Genomic DNA, 20941 nt, shown 5'->3' with positions numbered 1-20941 from the left:
ATATGTCCAAGAAAATGCAGTATTATCTATATTCATAGACTAGAAAACTCAAATTTCTATAGCTTTCTCTAAATGAATATACAGAATTAATGAAACCCTTACTAAAATTCCAGCAAGTTACTTTTGAAGGGTTAGGTTATCCTAATCTAATTGTTCTTAAGAAATTGATTATCCTAAATTTATATTTGAATGCAAAGGATATAGAACAATCAGCCAATGCTGAAAAAAGAACAAAGCTAGAGTATTTACAGTACATGATTTTAAGTTTAAAGTTACAGTATCAAGAGAGTATTAAACAAAATGAAACTAGAAATATAAGTCTACACATACAGTTAACTGATTTTCAACAAAGGGTCTAAATCAATTTAATGGGAAGAGGAAACTCTTTTTTAGCAACTATTACTGAAATAAGTGGCTATCTATATGAAAAAGATAAATCTCAACCCACCATACCCATACACAAAAATGAATCTCAGTTGATCGTAAGTGTAATATAAAGCTTCTAGAATATTGGAAAACATTTTCATAATCTTGGAGTAGGCAAAGATTACTTGCTTACTATGTCACTTCAGTCATGTCCAACTCTTTGGGCCCTCATGGACTAGGGCCCTCCAGGCTCCTCTGTCCATGGGATTCTCCAGGCAAGAATACTTGAGTGAGTTGCCATGCCCTTCTCTGATTTCTTAGAACACATAAAACAATAATCAAAAAAATTGGCAAATTGAACCTAACCAAAATTAAACTTTTTTATTCTCTAGAAGATATCATTAAGAAAAATGAATTGACAAACTTTTCTTCATATTAAAAATTGAAATATTGAAATACAGAGTTTTTGTTGATCATGTTAATATTCTGTAATCATCATTATATATCTTCCAGTTCAGAAAACGTAATGATTACAGGCAGCTGGGTAACATGCAATTATTATTGTTACAAAAAAAGTAATGTAGTCACAGAAACACTGAAGCAAAAAGAATTATGATAACAATGAAACTGAGCCTCCATCATGGACGCTCCTTGTTTCCTCTTCGTGACTCTAACATCATAGAGTTAGAAGTTGGGGTTAGAATTGGAGTTCGCACCTTCTTTTCTACTGATAGAAAATCTTGTCTACTACTGGGGCAGGATAACTGTCGGTTATCAAAACATAACCTGTTTATATAGACATCATTATGTTCTTTCTTTAAATCAACTTTACACAGTTTGTATAAGACCCTTATGGCAGAAAGTGAAGAGGAACTAAAAAGCCTCTTGATGAAAGTGAAAGTGGAGAGTGAAAAAGTTGGCTTAAAGCTCAACATTTAGAAAACGAAGATCATGGCATTTGGTCCCATCACTTCATGGGAAATAAATGGGGAAACAGTAGAAACAGTGTCAGACTTTATTTTTTTTGTTTGTTTGTTTGTTTTTTCTAATTTTATTTTAAAGACTTTATTTTTGGGGGCTCCAAAATCACTGCAGATGGTGACTGCAGCCATGAAATTAAAAGACGTTTACTCCTTGGAAGGAAAGTTATGACCAACCTAGATAGCATTTTGAAAAGCAGAGACATTACTTTGCCAACAAAGGTTCGTCTAGTCAAGGCTATGGTTTTTCCTGTGGTCACGTATGGATGCGAGAGTTGGACTATGAAGAAAGCTGAGCGCCAAAGAATCGATGCTTTTGAACTGTGGTGTTGGAGAAGACACTGGAGAGTCCCTTGGACTGCAAGGAGATCCAACCAGTCCATTCTGAAGGAGATCAGCCCTGGGATTTCTTTGGAAGAAATGATGCTAAAGCTGAAACTCCAGTACTTTGGCCACCTGATGCAAAGAGTTGACTCATTGGAAAAGACTCTGATGCTGGGAGGGATTGGGAGCAGGAGGAGAAGGGGACGACAGAGGATGAGATGGCTGGATGGCATCACTGACTCGATGGACATGAGTCTGAGTGAAGTCCGGGAGTTGGTGATGGACAGGGAGGCCTGGCGTGCTGTGATTCATGGGGTCGCAAAGAGTCGGACACGATTGAGTGACTGAACTGAACTGATACAGTTTTGATCTCTTAATCTAAATCTGCCTCCAGGTCTCTATTAGCATCATATAGAAATGAATATACCTGTATATGCTGCTAGCAAATATTCTAAAGCTCATTGACTGGTTATGAGTTCCTCAACAGTGATGATGCAAGTTGACTCTTCCTTATGTTCTATAGTAGGGAGGGTTTACTGACACATAACTTTTTCATTGACATAAACATAGTAGATATATAACATTATTATTGGCTTTTTTTGTCATTTTGAAATTACTGTTTCTACCACTGGTGAAGCTATTATTCATGGACCACTGCCTCCTCTGTCACAAAGGGAAGATCTGTGACCCAAGGTGGACTCTTCCCTTAGAACACAATTAGTCTGCAAAAATAACATGTTACTGATGTTTAAAAACATTTATTTTATAACTTAAACCTAATAGATGATTATTCTCTTTTAATCTTAAAGAAGTATGAAGGAGGGCAGTGCAGGGATTGTATGGTGGCTAGATAGTATCCTGAGGAACACAGATTTCTATCATTCTGCTCCACTATCCTAAGTAACGGCTACCATTTTTCTTAGTCACTTCATGGCCCAAGATGACTACTAGTGCTTGAGTCATTACACTGCAGGCCTGAAGGAGGACAGAAGGGCAAAACAAGAAGGCTTTTTAAGAAAACTCGCCCAAAATATTCATCCTGAAAGTCCCACCCAAGACTTCTGGTTACATTTCAAAGGTCAGAACTTAGTCACATGACAATATCTAGCTTCAAGGGGAGATGGGAAATGTGATGACTTACTCTGAATAACAATACATCAACAAAAGATTTAGGCTTCTATTTCTAAAGGGGAAATAAAAATGGGTAGATTGATGGGCAATTTAGGAGTCTCTGTCAATAAGTAAATGAAACCAATTAAAATCATTTGAGGTGATCTCCATGGCTGCTGAAAGGGAGAGGATTTCATCTCTTTCATGATTGCAAGTATTATAACCTCAAGTTGCCATGGGTCATTTAAAAACCATGTAGAGTACACCCATCTAAGAAGTCAAAGTAAGTAATAGTTCAAAACTGGAGGAAAAGATAAGCCTCTGATGACTATGTGAATTCTTAAATCCAAATTGTGCCTGAAGTCAACTCTATCCACTCCTTGAAACTGAGGCAGAAAATTTATGTCCCCACTGGTTTGTGCTGAATTTCTGTTATTTACAGACAAGAGTCCTAACTGATATAAATATCATACTATATTTTCCTTAGAAATAGTATGGACTCCTAATAGTAATATTCTTTTCTGTATGTGATGATTTACATAATTTCAAAAGTATTTCATTGGCTTATAATTACTTGGGAAATGCAGTCTCATTCTACAAGAAGCCTCAGAATTAGGCTCTATTTAAAAACAATTTGCAAACTCAGGCTTCCATGAAAATGGGAATTGGTAAATGTTTTTTGAGCATATTCTCTACATGACAAACGTGATTATAGCATTTAGTGATATTGATTATCTAGAAAGCTGCAGGTTGCCTTGCATTGTAAAGTGTCTGGTAGATCTGAAAATTAATTTCATGTTACTTCTCATCAATCAGGGTAATATTCCTCAATGAGCACTTACATGCACAACCTGTTCTTCTAGGGGAAGAGGAAATAATATGTGAATGCACCAGCAGTTTAGAATAACAATGCCAGCTGTAGCTTGTCCCAGTGGGATTCTCTTAGCTCTGTTTTGCTTTTGAATTTTTGATTTTTTAAAACTTTTACATTAGTCTTCCAGGTAGAGAAGATAAAGGTTTTTAAGTAAAACAAATTAACAATGACATATTTTCTTTATAAAGAGGTGGATCTATAATAAGCTAGCTCTCTAGAAGCTCTAATCATAGCATTTTAAAAATTGCATTTTAATGCAATGTATGTAATTTTCAGCAAAAAATTTTTGAATGCACATTATGCAGTTTTAGAAATTATCATATTACATTCTGTAATGCCATCTATCACACCTGACAAGAATTTGTGACTTGTTTTTTAATTTAGAAACTCATATTGTAAACTTAAGGGGGTGAAGTGAGGGGAGCTTGTTCTAGTATGCATCTAAAACACAGTTTTCTTTTATTTTATCTCCAGTACCCTAAAACCTTAAAGTCACAGTTTATATCATTCACAATGCTTAGGAGAAACACTGCTTTTTGTGTGGAGGAAAGGGTGTGTGAAAAGAAACATGTTTTAGCAATAGCATTGTCTAGTGGCCAATTTCACTTTATGCTAGCCTACCTAAAGTCTTTATTGCCATATCATCTTTTATTTTCATATGAAAAATCATTTCAATAGAGAAGATAATGGAAAGTCATGATAACAGCATAGACTCTATTTTTAAGGACTCAAATAACAGCTGTAAGGAAGTTACTGGAAAAGCATAAAAAGAGGAAGTAGATATAGTTGTGCCAGATGAGAGTGATCAACAGTTGTCAGTCTTAGACTCTAACCTAATTATGGGGATATATGGTAGGATGCTCTCTTGCCCCTTACATACTTAGACGATCTTTAAGATTCCCATCTTTCAATTTTTTTTCCTTTAAAATGAATTTAATGCATATTTATATCTGATATAAACTGAAAACAAAGGTTTTGTTGTAAATTCATGGTGGGAACAGAAGAGAAACAACACGTTGAGCTATTCAGGGTCCCTCAAATGGAGGGATATCCTCAGATTCTTGAACCCCAAAGTAATGAAGTCTTGTTTTGGTGTATGGGTTTTTGAAATGCATGGTGTCAGTGCCCCATCTACAATCTTTGGTACTCATCACCCCTGTCTATGCTAAGCCAATGACTTTCTTTAAAAGAAAAAAACAAAAAAACCCCAAAAAACTGGCATTTAGTTGCTCTACAGCATTGTGCTTCTGCTGCACAATGAGGTGAATCAGCTATATGTATACATATATCCCCTCCCTCTTGAATCTACCTCCCATCTACCCCTACATCACACCCCTACATCCCACCCTGTATTTCATCACAGAGCATAGCAGAGCTCCCTATTCAGCCAGTGGCTTCTAACTACAAGCATGTGGGACTCTGCTTGGCCCTGATCTGGAAGTGCTTTTTAGGGCACTTATGCCCTTCTCTTCCTTGGAGCTGTGTTAAACAAATGACTGACAGGATCTGGTAAATAAATATCTCAGCTCTCTCCTTTGTTTAGGGTAACTGATTATTCTAAACTATCTCACAGAATTTCCTTGTAGAATGGATCTCATTCCTGCAATAAATTGCTCAATAATATACTTTCTATTCCCCCTTCCCTTCCTTGGTTAACTGCTCATCATTACTGATTTGTGGAATCATTTCCCCAATAAACCACTTATATTCAAAATCTTGTGAATGCAAGTTCTATTTCTAGGAAAACTAAACTTAAGAAAGGATGTACTGTGCTGTGCTTAATCGTGTCTAACTCTTTGTGACCCCATTGACTGTAGCCCACCAGGCTTCTCTGTCCATGTGGATTTCTCTCAGCAAGAATACTGAATTGGATTGCCTTGCACTACTCCAGGGGATCTTCCCAACCCAGGGATCAAACCCAGGCCTCCCACATTGCAGGTGGATTCTTTACCTTCTGATCCAACAGGGAAGAGGTGATGATATATGTTGTCATTTAGTCAACAAACATGAATTAATGCCTATCATGTACTTGGCACTGTTCTGAGCTCATAGTGTTTATATTAATGAATAAAACTGGCATAAATCCCTACCCTCATTGAATTTATATACTAATGGCCAAGTGGTGATTTAAGACTAGAAAGAAAATACTGTAACAATAACAACAACAAAACGTTGACTGGAGGGTAAAGAGTGCTATAGTGAGAAACAGAGAAGAGAATATAGAATGTGTGTGGAAGCGGGGATTTCAAATGATAGTCTGCAAATGTTATATTAAGAAAGTGACCTTGGGATTTCTCTGTCGGTCCAGTGGCTAAGACTCTACACTCCCATTACAGGGGACCAGGGTTCAATCCTTGGTCAGGGAACTAGATCCCACACACTGCAACTAAAGATTCTATTTGCACAGCCAAATAAATAAATACTTTAAAAAAAAAAGGTATTTTAAAATAAAGTGACCTTCAAAATTGGCAAAGAGAAAAGGATTGAGCCATGTTACATCCCAGGAAGAAATAGGACCTGAAAGAATAAGCAGGCCTGGAAAGATCAAGAAAACAGGGAGATGAAGGTGGCTGAAGGAGAGGAAACAGGTCAACTTCAGCAAGAGTGCTGGGAGAGATCAGGAAGATGGTCCATTGGTGCAGATGGGCACTGACACTAATCAAGGCTTTGTACAGAACTTCTCTTGTTTCTATTCCTTGGAAGAGAACATCTATATTTGGCCATTTCTTTTTGGCAAATGAATTTCAAGTACATTTTAACATTTATGGCAAAATAAAGACAGAAATTTGAATGACTGCTAAATGGTTATAGCAATACAGAAACCCCAATCTTAGAAACACCATGATGGATTCTTTGGTCTGCATAAATTCTGGATAATTACCTTTTTCTCAGCTTTTGTGCTATACTTACAAAGCTAGCACGGTAGCATACACTGATAAAGGTATGCTAGGTAAAAACAAGCCAAATTCATCTCTGAAAGAAAACTGTGACTCCTACAGAATGAAATGCATCTAGGGACAAGATTTATTGACTAGAGGTCAATAATTTGATTTACTGACTAGATTTACTGCATAAAAATACCAAATAGGTTTATCATTTCAACCAGAATTGTATTTCCTTTTTTATAGCACTGGCATTTTTTATTTCACTGTGGTTGGTACATCAAAATTTGGTTATACAAAAAGATTTCTAAGTAAATATTGTTATGAGCAATCTTTTAAAACTGAGTACTTTCAGATACCAGTTAGAACTTTATGTTTTAGTTTGAAAACAATAGCACCTAGTATTTGTTGAGTGTTTTCTCTAAGTTCAAGGCTAAGCTTGATTCATGTGATCCACTGAGCAACTCAGAAAGGAATGTATATTGAATAGCTGAGAATACTAAACCTCACATTATAATAAATGACTTGTCCCAAAGCCCACAGCTCTTAAACTGCAAAACCAGGTCTTGAATTCATATAATCTCATTAATACTTATACTATAAACCATACTGAAATAATCCCTTCAAGAAAAGTTCTCTACTGCTTCCTTCTTTCGCCACTTTATACCAAAATCTTAGTTTTATGGACTAAATGACTAAAATTGCATACATGTCAAAAGTTGGGCTAAAGTGAACTCAAGGAAAACACAGTTGCCTTTATAAAACCCTGTAGCTGTAAAAGGTCTAACCTCAGAGGGAAAAATATTATATTCATGTAAGGAGTGTAATTTATACTCAGAGATAAATATGGATAAAAAATTCAAAGTCTTCAGTGAAAGGATTTGTTATTTCTGAACTGTGTGAACTTAAAAAAAATAATTTGGCATACATTCTAATTTGAGGAAAACAATTTGGCTTATTAAAAAAAATATGGGGGTCTGTCTCTCTCTCTCTCTCAGTGCAGAATGTGTCCCTTACTTGACTTACAGTTCAACCAGGTGCTATGTATCAGTAAATGATCATATCAGCCTTTATCTCATCATTCCTCATTGGCTGCCTAGTCAGCAAGGTATTGATTTGTTTTTTAAGCTTCTGCTTACAGTACATGATTGTTTACTTGGCTTACTCCCAAATGTCTTTAAAAACCTTAATAGTGCACTTCCATGTTAGATGGCTTTATTCACCTTTTAATAAGCCTGCTTGCCTTCTATATTAATACTGCATCTGCTTCCAGATACATATTTCTCAGAGGGACAACAGGTTATGAAAAGAAATGCAAAAACAAACAAAAAACACAAAACACAGTGCTTGGGCTGAATTTAATATGGGGATTTAAATAAAAGAATTCAAATAAAATTCACATTTTAATTCAGACATTAGACCCATGCAGAAAGCAAAGTATCTCAATGGAAAACATGAATCATCATTAAACCTGCATTAATTTAGCTCACCCAAATATTCCATCAAGTTCTGATGTGTCACTATAAACAGTGAAGAATCAGAATTGCTCTTTATATTACACTTTATTAAATCTAAGAAAGAAAAGAATCATCACTATAAAACATATATCCATGATGGGATATATCATCAAATTAATCAAATTATTATCCACAGTGGAGACGAACTACAAGTATTTTTACAGGACAAGGTTAAAACCTCTGACTGGGAATAGCTACTAACCAGAAGGGGAAGCAAGAGGAACCCACTGACTTGGGGGTTGGTTTGATTCATTAGAGACATGGTTTCCAATGTATCCATTCACCTACCACATTCACTAATTTACCATTTTCCAGTATCATCTATACGATATCATCTATTAAATGTATCATTTAATACATGTTTAAATGGCTTAACTTGCTAATATTAACCTTCACCATGAGCCACAGATTATTGATATCATGATCTGATATGCTGGTGTCTATATTTTAAATCTTTGTAAGATACAAAATTACTTTGTGTAATTAGCATCACCGACTCAATGGACATGAGGCTGAGCAAACTCCAGGAGATAGTGAAGGATAAGGAAGCCTGGCATGTGACTCCATGGAGTCACAAAGAGTCTGACACAACTTAGCAGCTAAACAACAACAATTACTCTGTGTACTATGTGAAATCATCCCTTGTTTAGATGTTATGTGCTTGCTATAAATCCAGAATTATTCCTTTAGGGCAGTTTTTTCCAAGTATTTTAAAGAGTAAAACACACATACAAACACACACTTATATACACACACACAGAAACATACACGTGAATTAGAGACCTCTTGACAATGTGTGTGTGCTTCTAAGTCACTTGAGTTGTGTTCGACTCTTTGCAACCCACGGATCGTAGCCTGCCAAGTTTCTCTGCCCATTGGATTCTACAGGCAAGAATACTGGAGTGGGTTGCCATGTCTTCCTACAGGGTATCTTCCCCGCCCAGGGAGTGAACCCACATCTCTTAATCCCCTGCATTGTCAGGGGGATTTTTTACCACTAGTGCCACCTGGGAAGCCCCTTTTTGAAAGTACTTGTGAAACTGAAAGTCGTTCAGTCATGTACGACTCTTTGGGACCCCATAGGCTATACAGTCCATGAAATTCTCCAGGCCAGAATACTGGAGTAAGTAGCTTTTCCCTTTTCTAGGGGATCTTCCTAACCCAGGGATCAAACCCAGGTCTCCCACATTGCAGGCATATTCTTTACCAGCTGAGCCACAAGGGAAGACGAAAAGTACTTGTAGTTTAACACAACTATCCTATATTATATACTTTAGGTGCTACTGTTGACTCAACAGGATTCTTATAATAACATTTAGGTGTTCTGGGTCTACAACTGATTTTCTTTCCCCAGGGCACTGACATGTTTCTCTTGCAAAAGAAACTTATCAAAAGAAAAATAAGCCAAGTTCAGTTCAGTTCAGTCACTCAGTCTTGTCTGACTCTTTGTGACCCCATGGACTGCAGCACGCCAGGCCTCCCTGTCCATTAGCAACTCCCAGAGTCCACTCAAAGTCATGTCCATCGAGTTGGTAATGCCATATAACCAACTAACCTTCTGGTGTCGCCTTCTCCTCCCATCCTTAATCTTTCCCAGCATCAGGGTCTTTTCAGTGAGTCAGCTATTCGCATCAGGTGGCCAAAGTATTGGAGTTGCAGCTTCAGCATCAGTCCTTCCAATGAATATTCAGGACTGATTTCCTTTTGGACGGACTGGTTGGCTCTTCTTGCAGTCCAAGGGACTCTCAAGAGTCTTCTCCAACAACACAGTTCAAAAGCATGAATTCTTCAGTGTCCAGCTTTCTTTATTGTCCAACTCTCATATCCATACATGAATACTGGAAAAACTATAGCTTTGACTAGATGGACCTTTGTTGGCAAAGTAATGTCTTTACTTTTTAATACACTGTTTAGGTTTGTCATAACTTTTCTTCCAAGGAGCAAGCAACTTTTAATTTCATGGCTCCAGTAACTGCTGACCATGATATATCATTACACAGATCAAGCTTCTGATTTTTGGAATTTAGTAATTTTTGGAATTTGTGACTGTGGTGATTATTCTTTATTATTGCCCATTTAGAGCACATTGTTGTTCAATAGTTAAGTCATGTTCAATTTTTTTCAACCCATGGACTATAGCACACCAAGCTCCTCTGTCCTCCACTAACTGCCAGAGTTTGCTCAAATTCATGTTCATTGAGTCCACGGTGCTATCTAACCATCTCATCCTCTGCCACCCTCTACTTATTTTGCGTTCAATTTTTCCCAGCATCAGGGTCTTTTTTAATGAGTCAGCTCTTTGCATTAGGTGACCAAAGTATCGCAGCTTCAACTTCCAGTGAATATTCAGGGTTGATTTCCTTTAGGATTGACTGGTTGGATCTCCTTGTTGTCCAAGGGACTCTCAACAGTCTTCTCTAGCGCCACAGCTCAAATATATCAATTCTTTGGTGCTCAGCTTTCTGTATGGTCCAACTCTCAGATACATACATGACTGCTGGAAAAAGCATAGCTTTGACTATATGGACCTTTGTTGACAATGTGGCATCTCTGCTTTTTAATATGATGTCTTGGTTTGTCATAGCTTTACTTCCAAGGATCAAGTGTCATTTAATTTCATGGTTGCAGTCACTGAATGATTTTGTAGCCCAAGAAAATAAAATCTGTTCCTGGTTCCACTTTTTCCCCTTCTATTTGCCCTGAAGTGAAGTGATGAAACAAGATGCCATGAGCTTAGGTTTTTAATGTTGTGTTTCAAGCCAGCTTAAGAGCACTGTTATGTGATAAACATTCAACTGAACAATGGGTAGGAAAAAAGTCATCAGAATTTTCACCAAAATTATACATGTAGACAGATGCTTAATCACTGGAATTCTGTGTTTTTTTCCCCACCAATATTAGATAAAGATTTTCCTTTTGGTAAAAGGAATATGCGTATCACTCCTAATGAAGGTAGAAGAGATTCAGAATTCAATCATCTAGGTAACATATTTGAGTAGGGAAAGATATTTATAATGACTACCGGACATGGAACAACAGAATGAATCCAAATAGGAAAAGGAGTATGTCAAGGCTGTATATTGTCACCCTGCTTATTTAACTTATATGCAGAGTATATCATGAGAAAGGCTGGGCTGGATGAAGCACAAGCTGGAATCAAGATTGCTGGGAGAAATATCAATAACCTCAGATATACAGATGCCATCACCTTTATGGCAGACAGTGAAGAAAAACTAAAGAGACTCTTGATGAAAGTGAAAGAAGAGAGTGAAAAAGTTGGCTTAAAGGTCAACTTTCAGAAAACTAAGATCATGGCATCCAGTCCCATCACTTCATGGCAAATAGATGGGGAAACAGTGGAAACAATGGCTGACTTTATTTTTTAGGGCTACAAAATCACTGCAGATGGTGACTGTTGCCATGAAATTAAAAGACACTTACTCATTGGCAGGAAAGTTATGACCAACCTAGACAGCATAGTAAAAAGCAGAAACATTACTTTGCCAACAAAGGTCCATCTAGTCAAGGCTATGGTTTTTCCAGTAGTCATATATGGATGTGAGAGTTGGACTATAAAGAAAGCTGAGCACTGAAGAATTGATGCTTTTGAACTGTGGTGTTAGAGAAGACTCTTGAGTTTCCCTTGACCTGCAAGGAGATCCAACCAGTCCATTCTAAAGGAGATCAGTCCTGGGTGTTCATTGGAAGGACTGATGTTGAAGCTGAAACTCCAATTCTTTGGCCACTTTATGTGAAGAACTGACTCATTTGAAAAGACCTTGATGCTGGGAAAGATTGAAGGTGGCAGGAGAAGTGGACGTCAGAGGATGAGATGGTTGGATGGTATCACTGACTTGACGGACATGAGTTTGTGTAAACTCTGGGAGTTGGTGATGAACAGGGAAGCCTGGTGTGTTGCAGTCCATGGGATCACAGAGAGTTGGACATGACTGAGCAAATGAACTGAACTGAGCTGAACTATATTTATTGATTGACATCTTATTAGTATTGGGAAGAAAATAAAGAAGGAATGAGCTGCAAAGAGAAGCTGAAAGGAAAGAACCATTATGAAGAGATAGAAGGTGAAGAGGAGAAGAAGGAATATGGCGGAAGGAGAAATGAGTTAAATTTCCTGGAAGAAGTAAAGAGAAAAATTTCTTACTCTATTCAAACTGAAGAATATTTGAAAGAGTTAAGAAAACTTAGGTTTGTAGGTCTATGAATTAAAGAAATTTATCAACCATTTTGTTTTGTAGAACATTAAATCTGAGTTAAAGGTAAACATAGGTACATAGAAAACTGAGATTTTCTTGGCTTACAGTGCTAATAAATAAACTGATAACTCAGCAACAATGAGTCAAATTTTGTTCCACCAAAGAGACCTGAACAAAATTTCTTGTATCTAGATGAAAAGTGTTTAATAAATAAATATAATATGTACATCAAATTTCTATAAAGTTTCTATATCTACATGAGAAAAAAATTTGTTGAATTCATTATTTTAATATAAACTTTTAAAACAGTTTCAGTTAACAGTAAACTGATATCCTGCTTAGTTATGAATGCATTCTTTGTGTTATATAGTTTCTCTCCTTTTAGGTATAGAAATGAACTTTAATAAAAACTGATCATTAAAAAAATGTAAACAATTTAGGTGGCTAATTTTAAAAAATATGATTATACTCCATTGGTATTATTATGTGGAACATATTTGGATTTTTGTTATTTACACATGTTAAAGATGCTATCTGAGGGGAAGGAATCTTATAAATAATCATATCTAAACTTCTACATTTAGGGTGTAGGAACAGCCTCAGAGAACTTATGTCACTTCCCCAAGTCACACTAGTCCAGTCAGTCAGCTGAGTCACTCAGTCATGTCCGAATCTTTGTTACCCCTTTGACCCCAGCACGCCAGGCCTCCCTGTCCATCACCAAATCCCAGAGTTTACACAAACTCATGTCCATCGAGTCGGTGATACCATCCAACCGTCTCATCCTCTGTCGTCCCCTTCTCCTCCTCCCCTCAATCTTTCCCAGCATCAGGGTCTTTTCAAATGAGTCAGTTCTTTGCATCAGGTGGCCAAAGTATTGGAGTTTCAGCTTCAGCATCAGTCCCTCCAATGTATATTCAGGACTGATTTCCTTTAGGATTGACAGGTTTGGATCTCCTTGCAGTCCAACGGACTCTCAAGAGTCTTCTCCAACACCATAGTCCAAAAGCATCAATTCTTCAGTGCTCAGCTTTCTTTATAGTTCAACTCTTATATCCATACATGACTACTGGAAAAACCATAGCCGTGACTAGACAGAATTTTGGTGGCAATGCAATGTCTCTGCTTTTTAATAAGCTGTCTAGGTTGGTCATAACTTTTCTTTCAAGGAGCAAGCATCTTTTAACTTCATGGCTACAGTCACCATCTGCAGTGATTTTGGAGCCCCCCAAAATAAAGTCTGTCACTGTTTCCCCATCTATTTGCCATGAAGTGATGGGATCTTAGTTTTCTGAATGTTGAGTTTTAAGCCAACTTTTTCACTCTCATCAAGAGGCTCCTTAATTCTTCTTCACTTTCTGCCATAAGGGTGTTGTCATCTGAATATCTGGGGTTGCTGATATTTCTCCTGGCAATCTTGATTCCAGCTTGTGCTTCCTCCAGCCCAGTGTTTCTCATGATGTGCTCTGCATATAAGTTAAATAAGCAGGGTGACAATATACAGCCTTGTAGTGTGACAATATACAGTCACACTAGTAGTTGGTATGGAAATATGATTTTCCCTGACCTAGGGAGAATTGTCTCCAAACCCATGCTTACCAATTCATTGGTTTGACCTTACCTTTCTGACTTTGTTTCATCATCTGTTAAATAACAATAACAATTAGAATAATATTATCGATTCTACCTAATTTAAAGATTTCTCTAAGGACTACAAAAAAATGATTGACTCATCTTAGACCTCCGTTGGTCTTCTCCAATGGCTTAGCAGGCAAAGAATCCACCTCCAACGCAGGAGATATAAGGAAACATGGGTTTGAGCCTGGGTCAGGAAGATACCCTGGAGTAGGAAATATTTGGCAACCAAATCCAGAATTTTTGGCTGGAAAATTCCAAGGACAGAAGACCCTGATGGGCTATAGTCCACGGGGTCACAAAGAGAAGGACATAACTGAGCACGTGCATGCACACACATACACACACAGGGCCTCAGTTAACTTTAATTATCTCATCATTTCTTCCTGTTGCCCCAGTTTCTAATATTCTATCTTTACAAATAATGGCCAGAAACGAATCCCACTAGTCAATCAAGACTATTTGTTCAAAACTCAATAAATAAACAAATTTGAATATAGGTAAAGAGACTGGGGGTACAAAAGAATAAATGTAGGAAAACTTAAGTATCAGTATCTCACAAACCTCTGTCGCTAGTTTCTGGTTACCTTTGAATATCCTCATAGCCATACCCTCATCCTCTTTTAGCTCAATACTTAGCAAAGATCTTCCTTCAATATTGCCCTTCCACTAATCTCCAAATCTTATTACAAAATTAAAGTAAAACAGTAGACTCCAAAAGGGACAAATGCATCATTGTGTTTCTCAAAAGGGAAATTTCTCTTCTCCAGAAAGGATTTTAACTGTAAATCCTTCCCAAAATCCATCAAAGAAAAATTAATTCTCAAAGTTTATCAATGATTTCTCCACTTTCCAAGTCTAATTACATTGATTATAGACAACTTCTGAATCATTCACAATGTTTGACCTTAAAATGACTTTATATAGAACCCCCCTTTTCTTTTACACTCACAAATGGGCTTTTGCTCATCTGAACAAATTAAAATAAAAATATATATGTAAATAATTAACATATATATATTAAAAATATATATCCAAATATATCTCAATAAATATATGAAATATAATCTAAATCTGCTAGATAAAAACAGAGTATTCCTCTTCATATTTCTAGATTAGCATAAATGCTTTATTGGCTCAATGTCAGAAAAAAGTTATTGCTTTCAGGAGGAGAGAAAATTTTAAAGAAACATATATGTGTCAAATATGTTATAAATCATTTTGAGAAGGTAAACTTACTTAATCTTCTTAATAACTTTATGATAGATATTGCTTATTTTATACATAAAACTGAAGCAAATGGTGGTTAATACACTTAATATTATTAATAGTCAGAAAATCATGAGGCCAAATTATTTACTGATCTTTATATTCTATCATACTACTAGAGTGATGTCTACATATTCAAAAGCATTTATGAAGGCATACTTAAAGAGTGATGGCAGGATATTTAAAGTCCTGAAAATATGTTATCTTACATCTTCAGTTCAGTTCAGTTCAGTTCAGTCGCTCAGTCGTGTCTGACTCTTTGCGACCCCATGAATCACAGCACTGCCAGGCCTCCCTGTCAATCACCAACTCCCGGAGTTCACTCAGACTCACGTTCATCGAGTCAGTGATGCCATCCAGCCATCTCATCCTCTGTCATCCCCTTCCCCTCCTGCCCCCAATCCCTCCCAGCATCAGAGTCTTTTCCAATGAGTCAACTCTTCGCATGAGGTGGCCAAAGTACTGGAGTTTCAGCTTTAGCATCATTCCTTCCAAATAACTGAGTATTAGGAACTGTGAGTTTTTTTTTTTTTTAATATATTCTGTAAATACTGTAAAAAATAATTTTTAAATAAGTAAAAAATGAAAACAAATAAAAAATGAGTTTTAAAAGAAGCCCTAGAGATGTTATCGGCAGGCAGTACAATAATGTAGAATGGTTTAATTATTTTAGCTTTAAAGAAAGAAAAATTTAATACACTTAAACACACAAACAGAAACACAAATGCTATCATACTGGACCTAAAATATTGGGTTGATATCCCTAAGATTGTATTTTGAAGCCAAAGAAAAAAGTAAAGTCATCTTAATTTTTTATCCTCTGCCTTAAATTCCTGATATACTCCAGATATATTATCACTGGTTTTCCTTTTTCTGCCAGTGTTAGAATGTTTGCTTAAGAGAAAATCCCCTTAGAGACAGATCTGAACTTAGGTTTCCAATAGGAAATCTATCACTGTGAACTTCTGATATTCCCTGCTAAAATGTAGCACTTCCCTAGGAAGGTACTAGAACAATCTTATCTTTCTCTGACATGTGGCTAGAGAGCCAAAGGAACTCATTTTTACTCTAAACTAAAATTCTTTAAATAAGAAAATTTGTCATTTTAAAATTGAATTGTGAATGCCATTACGAAATAATTTTGAAGGAAAAAGACATTTGGATTCTCTTTTGCAGATATTCACATTCCAGGACCATGCTCCTTATGGTGTCATTTGTAGAACTATTTGTTCCACGTTAAGCAAAATATCTCCATCTCAGCAGGAAGTCTTGGCACATAATTAAGATGATCCTTTTCAGAAAGTTTGCAATGGTGTTGTCTGTTTATTGATAAAAAGAGAATCCCATCTCTAATGGGATTTAAAATCTAGTTAGTTTTTTTCAATCCATTAAAAAGATAGCTAATACTTTTCCTGAAGTACTCTCCAAAGGCCATCTTTCTTTTATATTAACTGTAGAAATCAACATCATTTCTGTATTCAAGACTTGGAATATATTGCTTTTAATTCCAAAAGACATTTGAATCAAATAGATTTAGTTTCAGCTTCCTCTTTGATTTCCACAGTTCAATTCCTGGCCCAAAGCCTAACATAATAAAAGTAAAATAAAAGAAAATAAGATTAACCTTATCGTTCATATTTGACCAGTTTAAATAACATAAATAATCAACATTTTCAGAATGTCAACTGCATGGAGCAGTGACATGCGTAATAAAAATGTGCCCTGGGTGAAGCAATGCCTGCATGGAAAAAGAATGCATTCTCACCCAAGAACAGAAGGAGGATGCTTCCATTTCTCACTTACTAAAGTGTCTCTGCCTTCTTTCTTGAAGCCTTGCCTAGGACCCCTCATAGAAGCTGAAATTCTGCCTCTGTTCACATTTCCCCAGATTCTGGCTCCCACTTTTTCACCAAACTTTCCTCTAGTCTTTAAGGGATGGAGGCAGCAGCTGCATTGAGAATATAAATTATGGTAGTAGGCCTTGGTCCAGTTATAATAGTTGCAGATTCAGGTTTGGCTGAATTTCACCCTAAACACTGATTCATTGGCCCTGAATGGCCCATGGGATTGTTGTAACACACATGCCATGCACAGGGCTGAATTTGTCTCCTTTTGTGTGAAGAACTACCACTCTTAGTATCTTCCTCACATAGATAAATTTTCAGATTTTGAAATAACTCATCTCATCTGACCTTGTCTCTGGACCAAAATACATACAATACAGATGTGCTTAACAACTCAAAGATATTTCACATCATTGTTACTCAGGGAGACATTTCTGGGCACTAAATATAGGGCAAAAAGACAGAGTATAGGGTATTCATCCTCAGAAGTCATGTAAATGAAAGAGAAAATGCCTAACTCACTGGTGATGCAGCCTTACCTACAAGCTTTATAATTTATCCTGAGTACAGAGTCATGATTGACATATTTCTATAAAAGTTATTACCCTAGAGAATCTAAAATGTGTGTGCTATAGTCAGCTCCTCATCTGTACTTTCCTTTCTAAATATTTCCCCAAACCCTTTTGAAAACTGCTTATCTATTTAGCTACCTACCTATCTATTTAAAACTGCAATAAAATTATAAGAAATTTCACCACCTCTCTCTCTTTGTTTACATACACCTGATAAACAAAAGTGCACTCCTTATAGACTGTATAAGGCAAAATGAAGTTGTATTAGAATAAAGTAACTGTATGGTAAGAATTCTGTCTGTCTAGAACTATATTCAAACAGAAATCATTACTTATGTTAACTTCTCTGGATATATGGTAGTATTAGAACTAAACATCTAGAACTAGTACTAGAACTAAGACCTGGAGAAATAAACTGTGATTAAAAGAATAGATTATGACTTAATGGGACATTAAAGTAGAAATGTCACAGGAGGGCAAATAAAGCAGAGCATTGAAAATTTGTCAAAGAAATTGTGTGTGTGTATATATATATATATATATATATATATATATACGAACAATGGTTATCAAGACATTTGACATCAGGCAACAAAGTACAGTGATCTCTGAGTGAAAAGAAGCAAATGAGATAAGCTCTGACAATGCCAGATCTTATTGTCTTGACAGAATTTTCAGGCTGCAAGATGAGAAAGGGAAATGTAGGGAAAACCCAGTGGGTTCCATGAGTTGACAGCACTGAGCAGAGAGTCCAAGGGATCACGCAGTTCTCAGGACAGTAATGGGGAAGAAAATACAACACAGAATGTGAACCCTGAAGATTTACAGAGGGTCTTCCTTATGTATATAGTAGAATACCAATCAGCATATGCGTATAAGGAAACTGCTAGATGTTAGCAAAAGAACCATCTGAAATATTATAGGGACAGTATCTGCAGCTCACACTCTGCAGAATACATCATGTGAAATGCCAGGCTGGATGAATTACAATTTGGAATCAAGATTGCTGGGAGAAATATCAACAACCTCAGATATGCAGGTGTTATCACTTTAAAGGCAGAGCGTGAAGAGGAACTAAAGAGCCTCTTATGATGGTGAAAGAGCAGAGTGAAAAAACTGGTCTTAAACTCAACATTAAAACAATAAAAACAAAAACAAGAAGATCATGGCATGTAGTCCCATCACTCCATGGCAAATAGAAGGGGAAAAACTTGAAGCAGTGACATATTTAGTTTTCTTGGGCTCCAAGATCACTGCAGATGGTGACTGTAGCCATGAAATTAAAAGATGCTGATTCCTTGGAAGGAACAGTATGACAAACCTACGCACAGACATTAAACCTAGCAAAGATATCACTTTGTCAACAAAGGTCTATATAGTCAGATGATGTGAGAGTTGGACCGTAAAGAAGGCTGAGCACCAAAGAATTGATGCTTTAGAATTGTGTGCTGGAGAAGACTCTTGAGAGTCTCTTGGACTGCAAGGAGATCCAACCAGTCCATCCTAAAGGAGATCAATCCTGGGTATTCATTGGTAGGACTGATTTTGAAGCCAAAACTCCAATACTTTGTCCATCTGATTCAAAGAGCTGACTCATTTGAAAAGACCCTGATGCTGGGAAATACTGAGGGCAGGAGGAGAAGGGGACGACAGAGGATGACATGGTTGGATGGCATCACTGACTCAATAGACATGGGTTTGGGTGGACTCCAGGAGTTGGTGATGGACAGGGAGGCCTGGCGTGCTGCAGTTCATGGGGTCACAAAGAGTTGGACATGACTGAGAGACTGAAATGAAAAGAATAAAGGAAGATATACCATGTTAATAATAAATAAAAGACCAAGTAGTTTTCACAGAATCTTACTAGGGATAAAGTTTATTTCCTGTTACAAATGGGTCAGTTCATCAAGAGAAACATGACAATTCAAAAGCACTAGTAATAAAATTTCAAAATATATAAAGAAAAATGGGGTAGATTGGCAAAGAAAAATGGACCATAAGTCAGAAATTTTATTATGCTTCTTGCAATAAATAAGAGAATTGTGCACAAAAAGTGTGTAAGGATAGAAGACCTAAACAGCATTATTAATCAACTTGATCTAAGGAAATATATGGGCTTCTTGGGTGGCTCAGTGTTAAAGATTCCTCCTGCCAATGCAGGAGACACAGGAGATGTAGTTTCCATCCCTGGGTTGGGACAATCCCTGGGAGGGGGAAATGACAACCCATTCCATTTTTATTGACTGGAGAATCTCATGGACAGGGGAGTCTGGTGGTCAACAGTCAGTTGGGTCACAGAGTTGGACATGACTGAAGCGACTTAGCGCACACACACACACATGCAAGGAAATAGAGATCCAACAAGAGCAAAATATACATTCTTTTCAAAGGCACATGGAATCTCTACCAAAATTGACCAAACCATGAACAATAAAAGATGTAAAACTAAAAGATGTGTGAGATGCTACTAAGACAGTATTTTGGTGAACTTTGAAATAATGAAACACCTATATTATAATGAAGAAAGTTTTAGAATCAGTGACCTCAGCTTCCACAATAATTAACTAGCACAAAAAGAGCAAACTGAACCTAAAGTGAGAAGAACAGAATGAAAAGACAAGGCAAGGATTGTGAGAAAATGTTTGCAAAGCATTTATCCAAAAAACAACTTGCATCTAGAATGTATAAGAACATGCAAAATTCAACAATGCAAAAGCAAATATTTCAATAAAAATGGGAAAATTATTTGAATACATACTTCAGGTATATCCAAGGAGGATATATGGACAGCAAATAAGCATACAAAATACTATTCAATAGTATTAATTATTAATGAAATACAAATTAAAATCACAGTGAGACACCATTACATATCTATTGTGCTCAGTCGCTTGGTCATGTCCAATTCTTTACAACCCTATGGACTGTAACCCTCCAGACTTCTTTGTCCATAGGATTTTCTAGGCAAGAATACTGGAGTTGGTTGCCGTATTAGAATGATTAAAATTTAGAAGTATTGGCAAGGATGTGGAGGAACTGGAATTCTCCAGTACTGCAAGGGAAATAAAAAATGGTACAACCATTTTGGAAAAGAGTTTGATATTTTTTTTTAAAGTTAAGCATACACTTTATCATGTGATCTAGAGAAAAGACTAATACATGAAAGTTCATAGCAGCTTAATTTGCAATAGTCTAAAACTAAATTCATTCCAATCCCAAAGACAGGCAATGCCAAAGAATGCTCAAACTACCACACAATTGCACTCCTCTCATGCTAGTAAAGAAAAACTAATACAATTATGTAAAGTTTAAAAATAAAATAAAATTAAAAAAAAAAAAGAAAAGAAATTCTCA

At 36.5% G+C, this 20941-nt stretch overlaps 1 protein-coding gene across 1 annotated transcript in view; it reads right to left on the bottom strand.

Annotated features, from left to right (window-relative positions):
- LRP1B (LDL receptor related protein 1B) overlaps positions 1-20941 on the bottom strand; it is a 315317-nt gene that overhangs the window by 203696 nt on the left and 90680 nt on the right. The window lies entirely within an intron of this gene.

Source organism: Bos javanicus, chromosome 2, assembly GCF_032452875.1.
Source record: "Bos javanicus breed banteng chromosome 2, ARS-OSU_banteng_1.0, whole genome shotgun sequence".
Classification (NCBI taxonomy): Eukaryota; Metazoa; Chordata; class Mammalia; order Artiodactyla; family Bovidae; genus Bos; species Bos javanicus.
This window is presented reverse-complemented; position numbering and strand designations above follow the sequence as displayed.